The 17,822-nt window shown below is 42.5% G+C and overlaps 1 protein-coding gene across 12 annotated transcripts in view; it reads right to left on the reverse strand.

Annotated features, from left to right (window-relative positions):
* HnRNP-K (Heterogeneous nuclear ribonucleoprotein K) overlaps positions 1-17,822 on the reverse strand; it is a 90,809-nt gene that overhangs the window by 52,650 nt on the left and 20,337 nt on the right. For 2 of the 12 annotated variants that reach the window (XM_086905110.1, XM_086904836.1), the window contains exons 2-3: positions 15,418-15,476; positions 6,276-6,325 (exon numbers count right to left, since the gene is read on the reverse strand). The gene's annotated coding sequence lies outside the window, so the exon portion shown is untranslated. Of the gene's footprint in view, positions 1-6,275; positions 6,326-6,429; positions 7,596-10,151; positions 10,371-15,417; positions 15,477-17,538; positions 17,800-17,822 lie in introns of those variants that run through there. The other 10 variants (XM_086905199.1, XM_086904972.1, XM_086905065.1 and 7 more) reach the window with 9 other exon arrangements.

Here is a 17,822-nt window from a genome sequence, read left to right on the forward strand (position 1 = left end):
CAGTTATGTCAACAGGCCGACGCGTTAATGCTTGTTAAATGTTTGAGAACGTTTATGCAGCGAGGCAATAAAAGGCGAACCGGTTGTCGGTGCATCGGTGATAACGCAACGACTATTGACTACTACCGCGGTAAAAATAGATTGGCACGGCCCGACGAAACCAAAATTTCTGCTAAAATTTTGACGATCGACGAAACATAGACATCGAGGAAAAGGCGAGAATTGAAAGAAAGAAAGAAAAAAATTAGCAAAAAATTACAGGAAACTGTTACATCGTCACGTTTAAATTTACACGTATTTTTCTCAACAATGTTATCGTTTGTAAATTTATGCAAAGTTTTGTATTTCATTAACTCGCGTCTTTTTCGCTGACCATAACTTATTGCGAAGATTGCGGTGAATAGGAATTTCTTTTTTTTTTTCACGTCAGAACGTTAAGAATAGATCGATGGAGGTGTGAATAACGAATATTTGGTTTTAACGTTGGAAGCGTGAAGAACGAACGAAGTCATTCAAAGTTTCGATCAGAAAATCAGTCGGAGTTATTGAATTCTTCTGTTCCTTCGTTATAATAATACACAACTATTGTTCAACACCTTGCGATATTTTTTCCCCCGAAAGGGAAGAAGAATTTGGGTTCGAGAATGTATATGTCGCCCAATTACAACGTTGGATCGGTAGAGAAATGTTGGTTAATGCGAGTTGTAGAAGGAATCTATTCAACGTGTTTACGAGGTCTGGTTCACTGAACGATTACAAGACGAAGTCTCGAGCAACTATGCTTTGTGCGGCCACCGTTAATTTCTACGTTCCAACAGGAATATATACGTCCGACCGAGCTTTCATCCATTTGTCGTGGTCACGTATAAAGACGTTTCTCGTCGTGCCATCGCTTATTTCCTTCAGTTCTGAAATTAACCAACGCATTTGCGAAACACCCGTCCCCGTTTTGCTGAAACGTGTCGCCGCTCGATAATTTGCTAATTAAATCCATTTCCAAACGAACGCAACACGAGTAGTTATCTCGTACAGTTGTGAGAGTAGGGAACCTACTTTGCAATAGCGAAATCCGCGATATATCGGTTTAACCATTGCCAACCAGTTTATGACTCGAAGGGATAAGGCCAAGAAAAGGGATTGTTTCGTCTCGAATTGCTCGTGATTCGTACACCTCTTCTGTAAAGTTCGTCACAAAATAACAACGATTTTTATACACAGAAATTAGAAGAAGTGAAAACGAAATACTTGCGAGTCAATGACAATAACGATTGGCAATCGAACAATCGCGAATTGGAAGTTGAATGTTGTATTGGAGATAAAATTTGGCAAATGATGATATGATCGTGGTGCATTGATTGGCATTGCTATACAACGATTTATATAAATGGAATCCGCATGCCTATCCATTTCCGACGCGTCGAGTAAACGCGTCGATGAGCATTGGCGCGAAAAACGTAAATCGAACGAGGAAATTCGTTGTCCGTCAAACCAAACTATATTCGAATCGAATTCTAAGTGGATTACTATCGAGTTCAAAAATTTGATACAAATAGTACAGAACGAAAGGATATTCTCTCTCTCTCTCTCTTTTTTTTTTTTTTTTAATTTAATTTCCTTCTTTTGCCGATAACTCGAAAAATAAAAAATCACGAACCCCATCAACCTCTCACGGATTTATCGATCCATCGATGATAAATCGGTTAAGAAAATTAATCTTAACACAACTCTCGCAATTCTCGAAATTTCAAAATTCTTCTCATTCCTTTTCTCGAAAGTTGTGCTTGTTGAAATCTATGGAAGCTATGCTTCCTCGCACTTTGGATAACTCAATCTGAAAAGAAGGGCTTGTGAAAACGCGAGCATATCGCGGTTTTGATACAGCCACTTCGTGTAAAAGGAGGTTCCATTTACATCCGTCGACACAAGCATACAGCCGTACGAAAATCCGATGCTCTACGTCTTCGCGCGGATTATTCGTGTAAATGGGATTGTTCACCGAGCCAGCAATTTACAGCCGAGCGAGCAAGTAATACGCCGATTCTTCTCGAGCTCCTTCTGATATTCTGCCTTACGCCCTCCTCCTCTCCTTCCTCTTTCTCTCGTTTACCAATTGAAGAGATTGGCCAAGATTATTTCGTACTTTTCCACTTTTCCTCGCCCTGTCGCCAAAGCTAGGATCGATCGATGCTCGAATAGAATTTCGTGGAACGTTCGCCCAATCGGATTTCTGCCGATCTTTCGATCGATCAGAAGGGAAGACGAGCTTTTTTTAAATGGGATTCGGGGATAATTTAGGATGAAATTAGGATTAAAAAGTTGTACGAATGATTAATTTACCGATTTTATCCGTGAATTAATAAACGCTCGATCGAGTTAATAGGTTCAAGAGTATAAGCGAAAAATTTTCTCATCAAAATTCAAGATCCTCGAAAGAGGGGTCCATTTGCTTTTATCAATTCGGATTATATTTCGATAGATTCGCGAGGAGGAAGATTTTTTCGTTCTCGAATTTTTTTTCGATCGAAAAGAAACTCGACCAGTTAAATACTCTGATTACAATTATCAAAGTTGAAATGTCACCTAGCGCGAACGATGTTATCGCGCCTCTAATCGTATGGGCACAAGGACGGCGCGAGCAAACAGGTATATCTCTGGCCGATGACGAAACACGGAAAAGGGAACGATCGATGATGTAGGCACGACTAATTCAACATTCACCGATTGTATTGGGTGGAAGGTTCGAAAATAAATGGAAAATTGTCTGATAGGGCATGGCTTAGATAAAGCTTGCCAGAACGAGTTACGTTTCCAAGAATGAAGAGAAGCCAAACGATCCTTATTTTAATTAATTATTTTTAACAATTTAAATCCTGATGGAACATTTTTGCTTTCGAATTTCGAAGAATTCGCATCGATTGCCATTTTTAGAATTTACAAGCTTTGGATTGTGATATTTTTTATCGAAGCATAAAAAAGAGATACACGTCTTCTGAACACATTTGCGTTCACAGGATAGCTCGAAATTGAATCTAAAAATATAAGAAACTTCCCCTCTTTTTCTTCGATAATTTTTTTAATTCAGATTTGCAAAAATTATCTGATTTTTCATATAGAGAGAACTACTCTATATTCTAGTACACTGTTTTTCATTTAATCACTTTTCGAAGTTAGATAAGGACAGATAATCGTTGACCTACTACACTGTGGAAATAGACTTTTTTTCTTTTTTTTGTAATATATATATATATTTCTATATTTAAATAAAATAATCAGAGACGTGGACAATAGAGATATTGAAAAAATTCAAACGTAAATTCTCGATGAGATTGATTGAATAATGAGCGAGCAAAAATTTCGAGTTCTAAGAATCATTGAGCACGTGCCATATCCAGTAATCGCTATTTTTAATTTTGTCCAACATCGGAACGATCTTCGAACAAACACAAGAATTGATATCGCAGTGACGATTATTATTAATTATAATATCCATAAGAAATTTCGAATTCGACAATTTTTTCACGACGTAGCACGATACGAGCGAGAAAAAATAGTTACATTATTAGGAATTAAGTTTATCGCAAGATTTTGAAATGGATCTTTAAATATCCACCAGTTGATGCGTCAAAGCATGATGCACCGCGGTGGACGTATGACTCTTGGACACGTCATAGGCGCATAGTAATTTCTGCATTTTCCTCCCGTGATTTCATTATTTTATCTTTAAAAGCGACGCCGTTCTAATTTCCTTTGAAACAACATCTGTTTCAATGTCATGGAAGAAATCCAAAGAAATAAAACAAGTTAAACACAAAGAAGAAGTTTTACGTAATCCTATGTAGACCGTGAAAACGCCTAAACACAAGGTGTTTCTAGGCTTCGAATAGGGGGAGGGGGAAAAAAAAAACGTATCATTACGTCAAAGATCGCAAGATTTATCTGGTGGAAAGAGACTTTCAAGGACTCCGAGTTTTGTCGCGTAATAGTATCCCAGTTTCGTATCGTATAAAAAGATCGTGTAAAAAGATGTCTAACCAGAACCAGAGAAGAGCAAAAAATAATAAACGGCGTAATAGTGTTTCAAAAAACGAAAAAAAAAAAAAAAAAGAGAGAGAGAAAAACTTGTTATACGATCAATAACCTGTTTAACAGGCATCGATTTTCATTTACCTTTTTTTTTTTTTTTGCCTCTTTATTATCTAGCTCAAATAAAAAAATAATAAGAAGAAGAAGAAATAAAAAAACGAAACGAAACGAAACGTGGCAACAATTAACGCACAGTGATCACGTTCATTTCAACGTGGAGGAAATCGTCCAAAAAAGGAACAAAGTTTCGAGATGATCCTGCATCCCGATCGCGGAAAAACCAGTCAAACTGCCCCGATAAATTAACCCGATACGACGAGGCCAAGATTATCCTTAACGGTACGATCGATTTGCGTAAACAACATGGGGAAACACGGTATCACTCGCGTTCCTTGACCCTGCGACGAGAAGAACCCTCGAGCGCGGGCCACGCCGAGAAGGGTCTTTTATCCGTGCGCTAACCCTTCCCCTACTCGCGGCATTCCGTGCTTAGCCTTAGAGGATCGGGTGGAAAGAGGATCGAGAAGAGAGGAGAGAAAGAGAGACGAGAGAGCAACGTTGCTACGAGAGCATGCCCTTGCTGCTACCAAGGTGTAACGTCCTGATACACCAGTCTGACCACTCTTCCACCACTCCCTTCACCCTTCCTCCCCAACCATCGTCCCGTTCCTCCTTAGAACGAGCCTGTCTTCTCCTCGTATTTCCTCGCGAAACTTTCTAACCCAACAACAACAATTTTCAGAAAACTCGTACCCGAAAGCTATTTTGTATATCGAGTTGGCAAGTATCTCGAGTTTGGAATTTATTATATCGTATTGAATTTTATCATTGATTCGCAATATCGAATTAAGAGAGAAGGAAAATAAAAATTCCGAAAAATCGAGATATTCGTATTTCTGGGGTGGCAACATTCCCGATGATAACGTCTCGCCTCGATTTCGATAGATGTTGAAAAATGTTCATTTTGCTTGGACGCTTGGAGTGAGGGAATTTTCAAGGTTGGATAGAAGAACGTTGTAGGTGGTGGTGGTGGTGGTGGGTAGTTTGGTGACGCGTGTCTCCATAGATGCGTCGAATTGAAAACTAGAGCAAAAATAAAGCAGCGAGTAGGTCGAGCTCGCGGCCGATTTGAATTTCATTCAACTCGACGTTTGCGTTCTCGTGGCGCGAGAAATGGCCACAACAGTTGCCGTTCACGAGTAACGAGTTGTATCTCTTTGTGGGGATCGGTCGATGCCCACCCAACGGCGAATCCTTTCGCGTTTCTGATCCAGGCATTTCACGATTATTATTGCTACGAGTGCGTGGAGCTGTATCGCGAATGCATAACGAATAGCGATATCAAACTGGTAGATAACACGCAGGATGCAACGTACAATTGAGTTTCTAAACTTAGAACTGTGATAAAACGACTGTGTGCACTGTTCTTTAGCCGTTTCTTACCGCCGGATAATAACATACGTGGAACCTTGTGTAATGTAATAATTTTCTTATCTATTGCTTTTTCTTTCCTTCGTATATTAAATTCTATTTTAAAATTAAAATTAGAATTAGAAAGATTTATAGAGAGAACTAAAATAAAACATGATTTGTAAATATTCTAATTCTAGGTCATTTTCGTTGATAAAAAAAAAAAGATACATACAAACAGCATAATTTCGCACTCGTAACGAGTAACGTTTTACCGATAATCAAACAAAAACAAAAAAAAAAAGGACAAAGATACAAGTATACGTATATAAGACATTTTTACACACGAAATGTCGATGTCTAAAATTTATCATAATTATCTTACGCTATAAATTTTTTTTATAAATTATCTTCTCGTTGAAATTTTACAATGCTTTATATACTACGCCTTACATACTTTTTATTATTATCCACGAAAAAAGTCCTTAAAAAAAAAAAAAAAAAAGATCAATGTTCCCTCTACATACCTTTCTACTCTATTCCGTAAGCAAATTAAAAAGAAACGCGACCGATTCCTCGTTCTTTTCCAGGCTACCCTTATACGGGTCGCGCATGATCGGTTTGTTATATCGTTATAGGCAACGAGCGAATCGAAACACAAGCAAGGAGGCCGCGTATTGGTCGCGTGTCGTCACTGAATTCCAAACGGCCGCGTGTTTCGAATGCGGAATAAAGCGACGATTGCATTCTTGCCGCGTCGAAATAATAAAACTGTTACTCACCAATAACGATGTTCGCCGCGGTTCCCTCCGGAATGGATCGGCAGTAAACCCTGCACAGAGAAAAAAAGGACAAACGTCCAATTAATCCACGCGTCGATAGTACGAGGCACGCTCTCTCTCTCTCTCTCTCTCTCTCTTTCTCTCTCTCTCTAACCAAATCAATTCCTTCAAGCCTCTCCTCCCTTCTCTCCAACTGCACACCACACACTCGACACGCTTGTCCGACCTCTACAGCAAACAAACGCTTTGTTGCCTACTGACGTAATACTACTAATACGCTCGTTTCATCCGTGAAAGTTGCCACCGCGTACTTGGCAACGTATTCCTTATCTTCACACGCGGTGCACTCGCGATCGAGACAACCGATTCTCATCCTTCGAACGCTTTGCCGACCCTTGACACGTTTGCTCATCCATGACTCCCCCGTTCGGGATAATAATAATTCGAATTATCTATCAATTATCGATTAACACGTTCCTTTATTACGCCACGCCACAAACTTCCGTGTTAATTCCTCGCTTGTAATCCATTTACAACACGGATATCCAAATTGCGTTGGATACAATCGTTTTTCCAAAACGAATAAATCACACACAACGGGTCGGCAAAACGTTGGATCATCCGAGATATTTCTCCCTATCGATATTATTATTAAGTATAACGCGATCGAGAATCGATCTCGTGCGAGAAGGCCTCCTCGATAAATATTCCTTCGAAACCTATATATATATATATAATCGCGCACTGATCAACGCGCACTGTTTCACAAAATTCTCCACAAACGAGTCACCAAACACGTGCACGCCCGCTAATTAACCGGCCAATCGGACAAGATGGTGAACGAGCAAGGTCACCGCCGCGGTGCAACGCGTTCCTCTCGTCAACGCCGCCCAATTAATCCTCTCCCCGAGAAGCGGCCGAGCAAACTGCGTGTGTCTGTCCGCCCGGCCCGATTTCGAGGCCCGAAACACCGAGATACCGTCAAGGTCGAAATACAGAGCGAAATCAGAGCGAAAGGAAAAGAACGGAAAGTGAGAGAGAGAGAGAGAGAGAGAGAGAGAGAGAGAGAGAGAGAGAGTGAGAAAGAGAGGTCGAGCTAGGTCATGGCCAGAGTCGGCCGTACCTTGAATTATCCTTCGATTCGCTGCCGTCCGCGTGTATCACGATCAAGGATTCGAGAGAAAAACAGAGAAAGAGAAAGAGAGAGAGAGAGAGAGAGAGAGAGAGAGAGAGAGAGAAGAAAGATGCGTGGAAAGATCGAAAGAGTAACGACGGTAAGGTAGAGAGAACACAGAACACGAGTTACTTCGCGAAATGGTGAACCCGCTTCTTCCAGCGGAGTAGTCGTTGTCTACTAACCTCCCCTCCCCTCCTCTCCCCCCCTGCCCGCCACGCTCCCTCCTCCCCTCCGACACTTGTGCCTCTCTTTCTTTATCGCATGTGTGAAGGCACGGGAGCGGGTCTAGTGGGGAGAGTTTGGAAGGCGGGGAGGAGAAGGGGGGGAAGGATCGAGGAGCGAGAGAGGGAGATATAGAGGGCGGAATGTAGCTCGTGTGAGACGAGGCGAAGAGGGGGGAGGGGAGATGTTTGTCGGAGAACGAAAACGCACATGTGTCGCGTATATATAAGTAAGTGCACTCCGGTTGCGATGCTACGACGTGAACGAATAATCCGGATGCATCTGGAGGGGCGGGTGGGGGGCCTCGAGGGGGAGCGAAGTCAATGAACGAGTTCAACACAATCGCCACGCGGCGAGAGAATTTCACGGTTGCGGGCTTCTCTCTCTCTCTTTCTCTCTTTCTCGCTCGCTCCTTCTTCTTACGCGACTACCTGACGTTTTTCTTCCTTCCACCCTTTCCCTTTTCGCTTTAAATTTTTTGTCGCTCCTCTTTTATCTTCGAGATATTACTCGAGTTGAGAATCGCGTTTAAGATGATTTAAGACGAGTTATTCGTTTTCTTTTTTTTTTTCTTTCTTTTTTTTTTAACGATTTAAAAAAGAATACATCCAGGTAAGGAATAATTTTTCGTTTTTACTGTAAGTTTTCCAGTGGATGTGATAAATATAGAGCGATTAAGAGAATAATTACGATGTTCTGTTGATACGTCGATTCGGACTTGGAGAAATCCTTTGACAAATCGTTTCACGACCAGTTTTATCTCGGCTCGCGTGCATTCGGACAAAATGGAAGAAGAGAGAAGGAAACGAGGATAGAAGTATTTTTCTGTAATTGCAGGGGGACTTGCGGCGAGCATGCACGATAATATCGTATAACGTTAACACTGGCGGCGTTGTATCAACAGGAGGATCGCGAGTTGGCGAGAAACAGGAGGAGCTCGTTACCGAATGAACTCGGTCGAAATTTCAGAATTAAATTTAAATCTCATTCAACTTTACCGTTCACAGCGGCGAGTCGCGGATGTTGCAACACCGGGCATACGCCGAAAATACGCTTCTCTCGCCCACTCGGCCACGAAAACCGTTAATGCCGGCTTTTCGCGGGCATACGAGTTCAGAAATTATCTGGAACCGTGTTTAGGATCACTGAATAATTTATCCGCCCGCGGTATCGACCCATCGTCCGGGGCCAACTTTTAATTGCGTTCCCCCGAAACGATCCCCCTCTCTCTTTCCAAATTGAATCCATCCCGCTGCTAATGAACCGGCCAAACACCGGTTTATTTCTAAAAATTTCATTCCTCGAATGAAATTACGAGATTCGTAAACACGTTGCTCGAACAAATGGTTGCTCGCGGGCCAACGATTACAACGAAACGTTCGAGATATATATCTTTATGCGATAAACGTATCCATTTGAAAATTGAAAGGAAAGATTCCCTCGGAATATTTACAGGTCGACAAGTTGGACGAAATTAATCATTGTTTCTCCCATTAACGCTTCTCGCTAATTACTTTCCACGAATCGTTCTGCTCTACCTTGTACAACACCGGGATAAGAAAAGGGCGAATGTGAGAAACATTCGTATATACACGTGCATCGTCCCCGAGACAATGGGCCACTCTTCTTCTTCGTCTTTGTGCAACTCGAGGAAATTCTCGACGATCTTCTTTTTCCCTTTCTCTCTCGGGCTAGTTCCTCGGTTGTTGCCTCGACCAAGAACACGCGAGAATATCCGATGGCGACGCGGAAAAGTGTGCGGCTCGGTTGCGGTGACCGCGGAGAAAAATGTAAGCCACGGAAACGATACCTGGTCGGCGAGGGATCGTCGCGAAATTCGCAGATCGACCAATGCTCGGTCAGTCCCGAGGTAGATACGAAACGTGACTCGTTGCTATGCATCGAACGAGCGCTTTTACGTCGTCTTTCCATCGATTGGCTGCGAACTCGAAACTGGTCTTTTTTTTCTTTTTTTACCGGTCGAACGTGCGACTGGTAAAGTAATCGACACTGCGATGCAAACGTTTCTTCGACTTCTTCGAACTTCAAGTTCGAATATGCCTCCGCGAGGAAGAAAAATGATATAAGCAGACATGATCGCCTAACCCGTATCCGCTTCCCTTCGATCGATCAAACAACCGATGAACGGAGCGTCGAGTAAACCGATCGATAACACAAATTCTTTCCCAACCACACTCGAAGGAAGCTACTTTAAGAAGCTTTTTAAAATTATTTTAACCATCCACGTATGATTCCACGACATATGTCCAATCCTCGTGACTCGAAACTCGGCGGAAACAAATTATCGTTTTAACAGAAGGGAGGATGATCCGTATAGGAAGATACTGTATATACCGAATTCTTCGAACGGTTTTTGCACGGAACGAAGAAACTGAGAAACTCAGAAACGAAGAAAAGTGGGAACGAGGAGAGAGAAAGAGAGAGAGAGATAGAGGCGAAATTGAGGAGAAACGTACTTCTTGAGTGCACAGCTCCACCGCGAGTTCCCGTGCTCCAGGCGAAGCTGACCGATTCCTGGATCCGTCCCGATACCGGCGTGCACAGCGGTTCGTGCACGTTCACACGTTCGCACAGTGTTACACGCGTAACGGTTCGCACGATGCGTGACATGCGTGTGCCGCGCGTATGACGTGGCGTGTGTGCGGAAGTATATTGATCAGCTGATGGTCGGGTGGATACTGGGCTGCCTCGCAGAATTCACCATATTGTTGCGTCAGCGCGCATGCGCCGAGCCCTCGCTTTCGTCCCTTCGTCGCGTTTCACCCTTTTCGTGTGTGCGCCCTCCCCCCTCCATCGAGAGGGAACCCTTGCCAGACCGTGATGGCACGCCGCGTTTCTTCGCCTTTCTTCTCCGTTTCAATGGAAAAATCTCGGGGGAGGAAAAAGGGAAAAAGGACACGTTGATAGGGTCAACGGGCTGCCCCGTAACGGGGATAAATTTGCGATCCAGAGACCGTGCGCTGCCCGACAGGGAAAGTGTTAACCTCTGAAGCGAGGTTGGAGGAAATTCACGTGTTCGAGGAGTTATTAATTTTACGATTACCAGCGAGAATAAAAGTAACGAGAATTATTACTTGTTCTCGAGAGTTGTTGTTCGATCGAGTATTTTTGATTTTTCCAGATCGATCCCAGATATTTCGTAGAAAACGGTCGATTCGAAATATTGCGCGATTCGAAATATTGGTCAGTCAAAGGATCGGGAAAGAACAACTTTGAAAACTTTCGATGGATTTTTCGAACGATTGCCAAGTCGAAGGAAGCCGATGATTTTAAATTTTTTTTTTTTTTCAACGATGTTTTAATAATTTTGTCGAGCTGTACATAAGCTAAAGATCTTAAGATTTTAAAGATGTTTTGAAAAAAGACATCAACGATAAATTTTTCGCCGATTTAACTAAAAACTAGCAAACGTGAAATTTGAATGTATATGGAATTTATCGGAGAAAGGCGCGAGTATTGTGCGTGTCATATCTATGACGCTTTCTAAATCCGCGAAAGCTTAAGTGCTAGCTATATTTGTGCCGCTTAGAAAATCATGTTCTTACGATGCAATAAAAGTTTTTTAGACGCTCGTCTCTAATGACTCGTAATAACTTATCCGAGAAAAACGAAGATTTTTTTTTTTTTCTCTAAAAAGAATAGAAAATACTCGATTTCCTTTGGTAATTTTCTCCGAGAAAATTTGGCGAACCGATTCGAGTTTCGATTTTTTTCAGCGGGAAAATGTCGTCGAATCAGGCCAAGTGATAATCTTCGGATAGAGCAGCGACAAAAAACAAACTTTTCATTTCGTTACACGGTATTCTTGGATATTATTACAAAACTAGTTTCACCTCGAGCGAAACGAATCGCGTTATGCATTTGCTTACTTTTTCTTCCAGCTACTAATTTTTCATCATTTCAAATATATGCTCGATGTTTTTAATCAGTCGCCAAGGAAAGGAATATCTACGTGCAATTCGAATATTAACTCTATTTGGTCCCTGGAGTTACGTTGGATTGTTGGACGTTGACGAGAACCGAATATTTTCATCGCAAATTTTGGCAATTTTTCAAGAAACCACCGTTCGTTTCCATTCTGACTTTATAATATATTTTCCACGATAATCGATACAACGCGAATTGAATTTTAAATTTAAAATCAAGGGAAAACCACTGAATATTTCTTACTTTTGCTTTCTCCCTCGAAAAATAGTCGCTGGATGGATGAAGGCGAGGTGAGTTTCGAGTTGGCCAGATTTTCGCGATGAATTCGCACAATTTTGTCAGGGTTTTTGCGAATCAACCGCACCTCGGCTTCATCCGTTTCGCAAAGAATTTCCGCAGACGAGATTCGATAAGGGAATTATTTACTTGGGCTGGCAACCGAAAGGTTAACAAGATAATTCTATCCTGTGAAGCCAGTGGAACTTGGAAGCGACGCGAGTTCGTAACCTACTTTCGGCATAACTTCGCGTTTCTATTTAACTCGGCCGATATTGTTCCGATATTGTTCGACCGATAATCATTGCACGAAACGAATAAGAACAGCATGGTATGGATGATAATTCGGGCGAAGATCATTCCGTACTCGAAGAAATTTCTTCTCTAATTTAGAGAAACTTTAAAACTGCGATTGGAAATTGCTGCCATAAAAATTTTTATGCCGTGAAATTTTAGAAATTTCTAAATTTTAACACCGTAATAGAGAAGAATGAAAGAAACAATGGAGTGGCCAATTGTGAAAAACTTCGAAATAACGTTAATTGGGAAATAAAAGTTACGCGTCCAAAAATAGGAAACTTAGGAAATTTTTCTTTCGCGTTTCAAGAAAAGAAAAAGATGATCACCGTTCACGGTGAAATCTCGAAATATCACGGTAATACTCCAAAGTCAAATATTCAACGTGGATGGAGAAGAAAGCGTGTCTACGTTCAATGATCCTCGAAAAGAAAGAAAGGAGGAAAAAAAAAAAAGAAAAAAAAAAGAAAGGAAAAAAGAAGAAAAGGATTGTCGGTCCCTGCATTGGAAGAGAGTCTCATTTGTCGGAAAATATTCGGCGAACGAACTTGTGACACAAATCCACGATCAAAGAGCCTCGTTAACGACAAACGTACGTGCGCCAACACCGGCCCCGCTCAATATTCCGAGCTCGAGGATCGGAATTGTGTTAACCATCCTTTCTGTTTTCCTTTCACATTCAAATTACTCTGGCCAAGCTTCGTTACCTGAATCATTTCGTCGTCTCGTCCTACTCGTATATACCAGGTGAATAATAGTCGCCGATCGTCCCTGGAAAAGAAGCAACGAACCTACGGAACAACGCGATTTCCTAAAGTTTCCTTAAAGTTTCTCTCCCTTTCTGTCTACAAGTATCCACGAAGCAAACAAAGCTTTTACCGTGCTTTTCCAACCTTCGTTCGTGGAGAACGAAGTGAGGCGAGGCGAGCCGTGAACGAACGTTGCGAGGGACGATTCGGATCAAATTTCGATCAGACTTGTATATTTTTATTAAAAAAAAACCATGATTTTAACTTCACGTACGTAATAACATAATTGTTGTTCAATTTCAAGGAGAAGAGCATGCAGAAACACGAAGATCTAAAAATCTTCTATAGATTCGGAATATTTTGAAATTATTCGAATAACCGGTCGAATGAAAAAGAAAAGAAAAAAATCGGTGAGAATTGTAAAAATACGTGTGTAAAAAGCGGGAAAGCTTTTCGTGGGAATCAAAGGGCTTTACGGAATGGAGAACGCGGCTAGTTCTCTATCATTTCGTTGAGACGCGCGTGGAATAGCGGATCGTTAGAAGGTTCGGAGGCAAAAAAAAAAAAAAAAAAAAAAAGCACGGCGAGGCGAACGAAACAAACTCGTAAAACAAGCGGCGAAAAAGGAGCCGGTTGTTATTTTATGGTCGAAACCCGCGCCAGGATTCACAGTCACGCATCGTGATTCGCCTCTTGATTCACGGGGAAAGAAACGGAAAGCATTGTTTCACTCTCGCGCCGAAACTGGTTCGCCCCGTTTCGCGTTACCACGAATTCGAGATCGCAATGCGACACGCGCCCCCCCTTTTCGAATTCCTCGATTCCCGTATTTCCCCTCCCCGACTACAATAACCTCCGTCTATTAACCATTTCATCATCGTGAGAATAAAACATGGCACAAATGATTTTTCATACGAGAGAAGAAATTTCTCTCCGCGGAGATAATTTCGAATCGATCGAAATGAAGGCGTCGAAGAGGGCAACGTCGCGATCTTTTCTTTTCGGGCGATGAAAAAATTGGGCGGCAATTGTCGGAAAGGAACGGCCGCTTTCCTCCATCGGGCGGATTTTTTCGCAACCTGGATCTTGGCGCACGTTTCCGCGCTTTTCCTTTCCCGGTTTCCACGCCGAGAGCCGCTCGTTTCGAAACGCTCGTTTGCCGATCACGTAAAGATAACGTGTCCGTTAGTCAAGCCTTGCAACCTGCATTCGAATGAACGGAAAAATGAGAGCCACCGCCACGAGATAACGTTCTTCCTCTTTCACGCGCAATATCGTATTCTCACGAGCAGGCAACCGACCAATGAATGGAATGGTTAGAAAGTTCATTTGCAACTTGTGCATTTTTTAACGCGTCTAACAGGCGGCCGTGATTCCTATCCACGCCAAGATTATCCTTCGCTCTTTGTTCCCCGCGATCGAGGGATCGTGACGAACCAAACGGTTGGCCTCTTTTTTTTTTTTTTTTTTTTTTATTTCTTAATCGAGATGCTGATATCATTTGATGACCAGGCGATGCGGATGAATTGGATAACTCGTGGAAAAAATGTTTGTTTTCGAAAATAACGCGATGTGAAAAATTTGTAAAAAGTAAATGTTCTTTCGAATTTTTCAATCGGAAGAAATTGAAACGTTCGCATTTGTGATAGATAGATTTCGAATAATTCTACATATTATATAAAAAAAAAAATCTATACATAATTGCGCATCGCGACTAGATTATAAATACGTACAGAAGCAAGCGATAATAACGAGAAGATAAAACGAGAAGCGATTGAAAGATATAATTATAGGCGAGGAAAAAAATTTTATTTCATTATTCGTTGTATTATTCCTTTATATTCGATTATTTCATTATGGGTCAAGGTTCCAAGCGGGATAATAATAATTCTTCGTCGCTTTTATCATTTTCCGACCGAATCTCGTTCACCTCGTATTTTCCATAAAATGTTACAAAAACTTGCGAGCGCAAGGATGAGTGGAAGTGAGGATGGAAAGAGTTGAAAACCTCTGCCTCTTTGGAAACAATGGAGACGTTAATCGTTCTTATCGGGGGATCACCATAAATGAGGAAGAGTGCGAAACCGGCACGTAATTAACAATTAAAGAGATACGTGTCTCTCTGGCATCGTTGCAACTGGCACTCGTTTGCAATCTTGGGAGAACCCAAGAGAGAGGACGGAAGGGGAGGGGAGGGGAGGGGGGAGAGGAGGGACAAGTCTTTCGCGTATCGTTTCAAGAGCGAATTTAATTAACGATCGCGCAGGCAAATTGCCGAGGTCCTCGTTTTTCAATTACACGCGATTCCTCGTAATTCAATTTATCTTTCGACGGACGGGACGAGAAGAAAGAGAAGAACTTCCCCTTTAATACGAATTCGTTAATTAAGATTTCTCACTCTTTACACCACTATCACGTCGCGCCTTCCCCTCTCCAACTTGTTCAAACGTAAGAATCGATTCTTCGTACTCACCTGTTTGAGCTACTGCCTGCGCTTCCCTCTCACAACGTCTCCCTTGCAACTTGAACTCTCTGCAACAGAAAGAAGATCGTACACGGTTAAAACACCGTACACCGTCAACGATACCCAGGAGCCGTGACAGGCTACTAATTTTTTTAGCTCTAACGTTCCTCGGGAAACGTTAATCCCGAGGAAATTAAATCGGTGAAATAATTCGTTGCTGTTAAGTTAAAACCAAAGATTTTCTCAACTCAATTGTGCAAATATACTTCGAATACTTCTCAAAAGAGCAGGAGGAATCCGGTGTGGAAAATTAAATTCTTTTCCTTAAATTTCGCTCAAATTTTCTAATCCTATTATTCCTCGTTATTCCTCGTTCGATCACGATTTCCACGAAGACAAACGAATTCGATATACTTGTCCGAGCATTCGATATACACGCCCGTCGAATTCCCGAAAAACGAAAGGCAGAAACTTCTTGGCGCCAAAATAGCGATCTGTCTGTCCGAGTCGGTGGTGCGCGATAATGAGATAACTTGATTTTCCTTGAGCAAACACATAGATCAACGCGTGTCTCTCGAGGGAAGAGAGGGAGGAGATTGTCCGGTGTGCAAAATACGCGTTGAAAGCGCGTTGAAGCTACAACGGGTACTACAACCTTGTAATTCACTTTGCCGAGTCGAGTCTGATCTGGCAGCGAGAGCACGTTCTTCCCGAACTTGGGAGGATATCTCGCGTGCCCGGCCCGAAACGTCGATGAATAGTTAATCAAACTCGACGACTTCCGGCGGACCTCTTCATTTACATAACATTCTTCGATCCTGCTCTCCTCCTTCCTTCCTTCCTTCCTTTCTTTTCCCTCTTTTTCCCCTCGAATTCCGCGGAACGGGCTCGAAGGAGGGGAAAGAATTCGATCCGACTGGACTCGAAAGCTCGCGTGATTTCCTCGAACAAGGAAGGGAGGAGAGAAATTTCCAAGTGGTCGTCTCACTCACTTTTCTAGACATTTCTAGGAAGAGGAATTATTATTATTAATTCGAAACGATTCCTCGTATTACGCTCATTAGCGCGTAATTCAAAGATTTAATTTCTATTTAAATCGTTATTGAAGAGTTGTTCGATATATATATATATACATATATACGCATGACGAATTGTAAAAGAGTCCAGGCTTTCATCGATACTTGGCCCTTTAACGGAAGAATGGCTCGGAAGAGTCGAGGCTAAACGTACCGCATAATAAGTATATAGTTTATACTGTTACGTTCTCTATGGCGTAAGATTCTAATAGGAATGAGACGAACGAGAGGAGGAAACGTGGCGATATTGTTCGCGAATTTTTCATTGGTTTTCGAAAGAGAAACCGATAAGTCGTCGCGAAGTTAAGGCGAAGAATAAAAATTCAAAGCGTATCGCTTCGTAAACGGTATACGCGAAGCAACGCGAAATCCAGAAACGGAACGAGAGGCAAGGACGTCCCTACAGTGACGATTCTACGAACGAAACGAGCATCTCCTACGCGTAAAGAGGGTCTCGAGCGAATAGCGTATAATAAGCAAAGAAGGCGAGTTCCGCTTCAAACCTCTTCCCTCCCCTCCTCCCCTCTCCCCTCTCCCCTCCCTCCCTCCTCAACCTCCGCGGGGTTACTGGTCTACGAGTCGCGAAATTGGACGACTCGTTGAAATTCGTCGGGTGGAGAACAATCCGGAGAGAGTTGTACGCCAGCCTGGCATGGAAATAGCGGGGGGACCGGTATGGGAACAATGGGGGCAGGATAACAAAGGCGGCTAGACAAAGGTGCGCTAGTCTCAAAGAAGTGGAACCTGACGAGGAATGTTCCGCGGAAAAAATTGACTTCCCATCGAAAACGGGATATCTATCTATCTATCTATCTATCGTAGCCGAATGGTCGACTAACAATAAGACGTATCCAACAACGACAACGACGAAAAGTTGGTAATAAAGATCTGTGTGTGTGTGTGTGAGAGAGAGAGAGAGAGAGTTGGAGGGTGCAAAAGATCTAGACGAAGACACACCGTGCGATCGTTTGCTGTTTGCTGAGGTGCGCAAGAGTATAGTAGAGAGAGAGAGAGAGAGAGAAGAGAGAGAGGAAAGCATGAAAGTGAGGCTTACACAAAGGACAGACCGGAGGAGGATCTGACAGAAGAAAGAATCCAAATCCAAAAGTCGGCGACGACTAGACGACGGAGGGCGACATCGACGACGCGGGGATTATCAGCAGCCCCCTGGCTGAAGAAGAGAACTTCTTCTTCCTCCTCCACCTTTACAGAAGAACCGATGGGACGACCGCTGTCTGCTCGATGTCTCGACGTTGGTTTCTGGGTCCGAGCGGCCTCGAACTGGTCTCTTATCCCCGGTATCGCCCAATCAAAAAACCGGCAGCACACCGTACGCCG

Source organism: Apis florea, unplaced genomic scaffold (assembly GCF_048593485.1).
Source record: "Apis florea isolate Af1SG1 unplaced genomic scaffold, ASM4859348v1 contig_1615_pilon, whole genome shotgun sequence".
Classification (NCBI taxonomy): domain Eukaryota; kingdom Metazoa; phylum Arthropoda; class Insecta; order Hymenoptera; family Apidae; genus Apis; species Apis florea.